Raw genomic sequence first — 7530 nt, 5'->3', positions numbered from 1 at the left:
GCGCCGGGCTGGCCAATGGGAGGCAGCGCCCTGTCTGCGGCGGCCAATCAGCGCGGGAGGGCGGGCGGAGGAGGAGGCGGGCGGGAGAAGGGAGTTGCTTCGGGGCGGAGGCTGCGGACTCGCTCGGGCGTCGAGGTGCAGGGCGGACGCGGCGCGGAGGGCAGGACGGAGGGCAGCTGGCCTAAGGCTCCCCGGAGACGAAAAGGTGAGCTTTGAATCCAGACCTGTGTCCGGCTCTGTCTTTCCTCTGCTCGTGTCCTGAGGGGGGAGGTGCTTGCCTGCTCCACTTGGATTCATTTCTCCAGCTTTGCTTCGGATTGAAATCAGAGGCTGGCTAATGTGATTCTAACCTTGGCCATAGATTTTGCTTAGTTCTTCTAGAATTGCCCCCAGCCCTAATTGAGAATGCCTTTCAGGAGCTGCAACAAAACAAATTGAAGAGCTGGGAAATGTTCCCACCCATCTGATTGCCTTAAGTGCACCAGGCAGTTCATTGATTTGGGAAACATGTATGTTGGAAACTTGAGACTTGCTCCCATCTTCATGAGGATGAAATGTTCACTTTTCAATGTTCCGTATGCCTTCCTTTTGGGTCCCCTAAAGCCCGCAAATCAGCTCCTATAGTAAAACTACATACAATAGTATAAATCAGAATAGCAACTTCAGTTTTAAAAATGAGAACAAGAATGAATGCTGAGAACAATTTTTTTTATTTGGGTACCTGGTGGAAGAGATTAGTCTCTACTAACTTTTCTAAGAGTCTACTTAGTACAATGAGCTTGGCATAGATTTCTTAGGAATACTATAAAGGCTGCCACTATCCAAAAGGCTTTATTTCAATATAGAAATGCAAGGTTGAGTTGTTGAGTGTAGTCTCAATATTCTCTCTCTCTATATATATATGAACTTTGCTATATGTCTTTTGAAGGTTTTGGGGATCAGAGTTGTTCATTAAATATGCTACATTTCCTAGCTCTTGCGCTTTAAATTTTCTAGCCTGGAGCTGTTTGCTGCAAACTGGCCTAGTGTAGCCTTGAGGCCCTTTTGTGAAGCCAATTTGCTCTCATTAAAATGAAATCTAGTTTCTCAGCATTCTCAAGATCCTGGCCCTTGTCGTTTAAGAGAAGCCTTAGTTGAATAAGTTATACTTGAATAAGTTACCTGTTACAATCTACGTTAGTTTAGCGTATTCCTGTAATCAGTAGATTTAAGTCTTATATTTTATAGTGGGAATTATCACTGGCAGTAAAAACCTAGGTCATGACATTTTATATTTTTATTCATGTTCTAAGTACTTAATACTTGTTTCCATTTGAGATCTTGTGAAAAGCGGTATGATAATTGTGTGGTGGTGGACATTCTGGATAGAGGCTTTCATCCTGTTGTTTTTTAGTCGTGTCCGACTCTTCGTGAACCCATGGACCAGAGCACGCCAGGCACTCCTGTCTTCCATTGCCTCCCGCAGTTTGGTCAGACTCATGTTTGTAGCTTCGAGAACGCTGTCCCACCATCTCGTCCTCTGTCATCCCCTTCTCTTTGTGCCCTCCATCTTTCCCAACATCAGGGTCTTTTCCAGGGAGTCTTCTCTTCTCACGAGGTGGCCAATGTATTGGAGCCTCAGCTTAAGGATCTGTCCTTCCAGTGAGCACTCAGGGCTGATTTCCTTAGAATGGAGAGGTTTGATCTTCTTGCAGTCCATGGGACTCTCAAGAGTCTCCTCCAGCACCATAATTCAAAAGCATCAATTCTTTGGCGGTCAGCCTTCTTTATGGTCCAGCTCTCACTTCCATACATCACTGTTTTCATCCTAAGCTAATTTAGAGAGGTTTGTGGGAGGACAGTTTCCGATATCCTCTTCCTCATGAAGCCACCTGTCTCAAAAAGTCTGTCCAGAGAATCAGAAGGGGGTTCCAGAACCATGTGAGATGGTGTGCATGGGAGTGGAGGGGTAGAAAACACTTCTGTGGATTTCTTTAAGTTAACTTACTTTAGGATCCATGATCTGGCTGATCTCCCTCCACCATGATGTCTTAAACTCCTCCAATTTTTTTTTCTTTCATGAGGACTCCCCCCATCCAGAGATGATTTTCAGGGGGCGTAGGTGACTTCAGAGGTCAGGAGGGGACAGGAAACTTTTCTTTCTTCACCATCTTTCCGTTCCCTTATTATTCAACAAGCCATATTAATGACTTTGCAATGATGTGTGTTGCAAAAACCCAGTCTTGAACTTTAACCCAACTTTTTAATTTTTACTTATTATGAATTAACTTAGAAATCTTAGAAAACTGCATAACATAGCTGAAGTTTTCAGAACAGTGAATATGGAGGACTGCAATAAATACCTGGACCTTACCTGATCTTCTTGATAAGATATATATCTTCCAAGAGATACTGTCATACTTTGCAATCTTTCTGGCTTTTCTGCTAATCACAAACACTGACTTATTAATTCAGACAACACATTAAACCAAAATAAGCAGCCTTCTGTAACAGTTGCTTGACCTAATGTCCAAATGGACAGTTTTTGTTGCTATGGCATCTGCAATACAGGCCTGACCCTTGAGACTATAAAAACGTCTATATCATTATCTAGCTACAGTATTGTGCTGATCTAAATGAGACAGCTTTTAGTCTTAAAGGGAGCTTCCTAGTTAGGAGGAGTTGCCACGAAAGGGGAACGAACTCTTGTCATACAGAAATGTGTATACTTGTTGTGCGTGCAGATTATGTAATATGCCAAATGGTTACTCTTGCAGGCTGTTTCACAAGTGTCAGTAGTTACTGAGTTTAAATTCAGTTGAAGTGCAAAATGAACTCCTAGCTTCCATTGTTAACATAGTCTTGGTTGGAGGAGAAGGAATGAACTGATAGGCCAGGAGAACACTGAATGGTTTGATTCTTTGCTGTTGCATGACTACCCAATTTTACTATACTGTGTGGAATCAGTGTTCGAAATTAAATGGTTGCCAGCCGGTTTTTTGTGACTCACTCCACCTAGCAAAGGAGATCTTGAGATCTCTGGCTAGCATTCCCTTTCTGTTTGCTCCCCAGGAAGCTTTTTGATGTGCTAAATGAGCTGTGAAGAAGCAGTTGTGAGGGGACAGACACTTTGTGGTTTGCAAACAAATGGATTGCTTCTCTCTTGCAGAGGTGGGGAGCAGCAGGGGAGATCTAGCTGCTTTGCTATGATTCACCCCAGTGAGAGCCAGTGTGGTGTCTTGGTTAGAGTGCCTGTAGGACTAGGACTTTGGAGACCCGGGTTCTAATCCCCACTCAGCCATGAAGTTCACTGGGTGTTGCTGTCCTGTGCATGCCTAAACTTAAGTCCCAATGTGTTCTCTTTATGACCTGTTTTGCTGTGGCTGGTCACAACCCTCTAAATACCACAAATTGCGAAAAGAACCAAATATATTCTCTCTCTCAAAAAACAGAAAGTGCTGCTGCATTGGGGAGAAAAATGGTGACTAGCCATTCTGTTTTTGTGCCCGTAACCCAGGAGCCATGTGGCAAATAGCTTTCCTATCCCAATTTCTAACACTGTGGGATATGTATGCTGTCTGAATGTGTCAACAGAATTTAAAAATTATTGTGGCAAGATAAAACACTGTATGCTTTGAAACTGCTTTAGTAACAAACATTTTTTAAAAATCTGATTCTTGTACAGTGCAGTGAAGACTGCCACATTTGCCTAAAGGCTACTGAGATGTAAGTTAGGGTTCTTCTGTTGTCCCCTCACTGTGTTCAAGACCTGTGCTTGCTTGATTTTTTTTGCTGATAAGTAGCATCTGAGCAGGCCTTCAGTCTATGCATAGTTTGAAACTATGAGCTACTGTAGGACTTCCATGCAAATATATTAATAACCATTTAAGTTTGGTGGTACTTGACTTTCAATTATGTATTTTAAAGTGAAACTTGTTTTGTGTATTGACAGCATAAACTGGAGTTGCTGTGTGAGTTTAGAGTTGTGGAACTGCCTGCTCCTTGCACTATGTTCAGATTACATATTATAAAAGCATGACTCTTTCTTACTTAGACAAACATTTGCTTTAGAGGCATTTGGTTGATTTCATGTATGTGACCTGTAATTAGTTGTGCTGACTTGGCTTGGCAGGGTAGGGTGGTAGGCTATACAAGCATTTGAGAAGGTAAGAAATGTTGTTTGCTAAATAGACCTTAAGTTGGGTGTAACTTCAGTCTAGGGGGAAAAACAAGACTCTCCAAGGTCTCTTAGGATGCTTTAGCTGCTTATGAATTGGGGTCCCCCCCTTCACATGCTATATATATTGAGACACTTTAAGTGAATTCCAGTGCATGTATGGAAGAATGACCAAAGGTAGACAAGTAACAGAGCTGTTGGGTCAGATTCAACCCTGGGTTCTAAGAGATCCCTCCTGATAAAATTCTCAAGATAGAAAAGGTTTCCATTTTTGGATGACTCTGAGTTGTACTTCCCTAGAGGGAAACAAGAAGCATTGCTGAGAAGCAGGGCAATAGGTAGAAGGTAGAAATTCAGCCATGAAGCTCACTAGGTGGCTTTAGGCTCAGAGACAATGGCATATCCAATGTACCTTACAGTGCAGTAGAGGATAAAGTGGAATAGCCCCATGTCTACCATCTTGAGCTGCGTGAAGCAATGTGAGAATCCAAAGGAGACAGATATATGTAGTTGACATTCATAATGACAGTTTGGGAAGGCTTTCTTTTGGCCACTTCAATTGTGATTTAGACTGATTTATCGCATCGTCTTCCACATCTAATATGAAAATCACTGCTTTTGATTCCTTTTGTCTGAAAATCAGCATATATTTGGGGTAATAGTCTGAGTGAATTCATATTGCTTATGCCTCTTGCAAGTTGGCTTAAGGCAAACATTTTATGAAAAAAAGTTTTGGTGTACCCCTCAAAAGAAAAAGCAGACAGTCTAATGAATTTTAAAGCACTACTAAAGTTTGTATAAATATCTATTATCCCAGTAGTTTATTTGGGGAGCATTAGACAAGGTACAAGTTTGTCATCTAAAATATGTCTAGGGAAATATATTAATCCCTGTGGAAGTACTGTATAGTTTGTAGTTCAACTGGAAATACAGGTTAGTGCTTCATGAGCCTTGATAATGACACAAAGTCCATGTCTTTAAAGGTTAATCAACCAAGGAACTTAATTTCATCACTATATCAGAACTGTGACAAGTGTTGTATTCCCATAGAAACCACAATAACCAGCATCAAGAGCTACATTTCCTTAGTTCTTTCTGTTCTGAGATAGCAGTGCATTGCATGCTTTCCTTCTGAAAAGGCATACAACCTGGTAACATGTCAGGAAAGAATTATGGATTGTAAACAGTGGAATGATCCATATGCCTTCTTACTCAAAAGCAGCACAAATTACATTGTGTGTGGTTTAACTGTGGCATTTACCTGATTTACTACCTAGCTTTAATGCTATCAGTTATTTATTTGACTTAATGGTTATTGCATAGCTAGTATGCAAATTAAGCTTAATTTAAACAATCTAGTTTTTGAAATACCTGGAGAAAACACGGATGTTACTAGTGGCCAACATAAAAACACATTATACTACGTAAACTTTCTAAAGTGGAAAGTAAGCAGGGAATAAGATGAAGGCAGAAGTATAAAGGTATGGGTTTTTTTGGCATTAATATTACATTTATTTTTAATCTGGAAAAACAAGTGGCATCTGCAGTGCAGTGTGGTTTGGTTCGATGTTCCAACCATACCGTTCTATTCCCCATCCTCTGTTTTATTTTTCTCCATCAGCATTCTGTGCTTAGTGCCCAATGAACTGTTTTGGGTTGGTTGCCCCTTAAGGGCAATATCCATGATTCCACACATGAGCAGATAAGACAGTATTTCCTCTCCCCCATCCCAGGTTCCCTGAAATTTGCTTTGCAGAGTCCCCAACTCTCAGGGAGGAAAAAAGAAATGGAAAATACTGTTAGGTGAGTGAAAGCTCATTGCATGGGCAGAGTGAAACCTTTGCCATTTTTTAAATTACATTTATATTTCACCTTTCCTCCAAGGTGCTCAAGGTGGCACACACGGTTTCTCCCACTCTCACATTTTATCTTCGCAACAACCCTGCGAAGTAGGAACTGCTGAGAGGCAGTAACTGGCCCAAGGCCACTCAGTCAGCTGCATGGCTGTGTGGGGCTATGGACTCTAGTCTCCCAGAACTCTAACCACTACACCACATGGGCTCTCAGGACATCATGCCGGTTTGTATGCCATCCTTAGTCTTTTATTTTAAAGGTTTTGTGCACTTCTGCAAAACTCAGGGTTTCTCTTAGCATGCTTAAACTTCCCTCTTATGAATGGATGGAGCCTTTTTGACTATATAATCACTAGCAAGCAGATAATTGAGATCACTATTAGCAGTTCTCTCCACACATATTTCTTCTACCACTTAAATGAAAAAATGTGAATTCAAATGGTAATTGATGGGCCACAGTAGAGGAAGTATGAAATGAAATTATTCAGGGATCTGCTCAAAATCTTCATAAAACTTTCTGTAATTTGGAGCAAGGAAGGTGGCAATACTTAAACATGAAACCCGCCGTACTGTACTGCAAATAATTCTGGACAGGGCTATAGTTAAGTTATAATGGTCAATTCTTCTTGTATATTCCCGAGAATACAGTTCTTGCCTTAAAATAAGGCCTCTAGCGCATCACTCATACTCTGACCCATGAAATAGCAGTAAGATCATGTTACAGGCTGCTTCTAAATAGTTTTGCCCTCAGAGTTTCTTCACAAAATAGTGTGGAAAGAATATGTTGGGAAAATTAAGCTCTGCTTCCTGTTAGGCTGCATGCCATATATTCTTACCCCCTTTGGTAGGTTTTAGGGCAGATGAAAAACCTGCTTCCCTTATCTCAGACTTGCAGAACTACCTCATAGAATGAAATAACCAAAGCCCCAAACATTAAGATGAATGCCTGTAAGAGCAGAGATTTCTAGCAAAAGAGAGAGATAAAGAAGAATAACTGAACTTGTTGCATGTGAAAGCTAATTGCTATCTGGTGTTCTACTTTGGAGAAGGTGCTGTTCCACTTTAGGCACCTGGTTGTGGCTAGGTAATGGTAGTATCCGTTCAGATGCGAGCTGTGCAGACTCTGGTTTAGGGTATCAGCAGAGGAAGTAGTACTGTGAACAGTTTATATTAAAGAGCCGTGTTCTTACATTGAATACAATCCCACAATATATTGGGATGCCTTTCTAGCTTAGATAGGGTATAGACTCTGGAATTGTAGAGTTGGAAGGGTCCTGGGGAGTCATCTAGTCCATAGCTGTCAACCGTCCCTTATTTGGCGGGAAACTCCCTTATCCCAGCGCTGTTTCATGCTGCTGTCCCGGATTGATGATGTCCCTTAAATTTCCTGGGTTTCATGCTCGCCCGGCTCGGGAGGGAAGCAGCGGCTCGGGGTTCCCTGCTGCGCACGAGCTGCCACGTCCCCGTCTCTCTCTTTTCCCCCTCAGGGGTGCGTCATGAGGACACGGGTGGCGGTGGGCG

The 7530-nt window shown here is 41.9% G+C and overlaps 1 protein-coding gene across 3 annotated transcripts in view; it reads left to right on the top strand.

Moving 5' to 3' along the window:
- The first annotated feature begins 54 nt into the window (after nt 1-54).
- Nucleotides 55-7530, top strand: part of PACSIN2 (protein kinase C and casein kinase substrate in neurons 2) — a 50523-nt gene continuing 43047 nt past the window's right edge. For 2 of the 3 annotated variants that reach the window (XM_083440834.1, XM_083440833.1), the window contains exon 1: nt 66-205. The gene's annotated coding sequence lies outside the window, so the exon portion shown is untranslated. Of the gene's footprint in view, nt 206-7530 lie in introns of all 3 variants that reach the window. The other variant, XM_083440835.1, reaches the window with a different exon arrangement.

Source organism: Podarcis tiliguerta (assembly GCF_965153285.1).
Source record: "Podarcis tiliguerta genome assembly, chromosome: 5".
Lineage (NCBI taxonomy): Eukaryota > Metazoa > Chordata > Lepidosauria > Squamata > Lacertidae > Podarcis > Podarcis tiliguerta.
The sequence above is the reverse complement of the archived record's forward strand: the minus strand, read 5'-3'. Positions and strand labels throughout refer to the sequence as shown.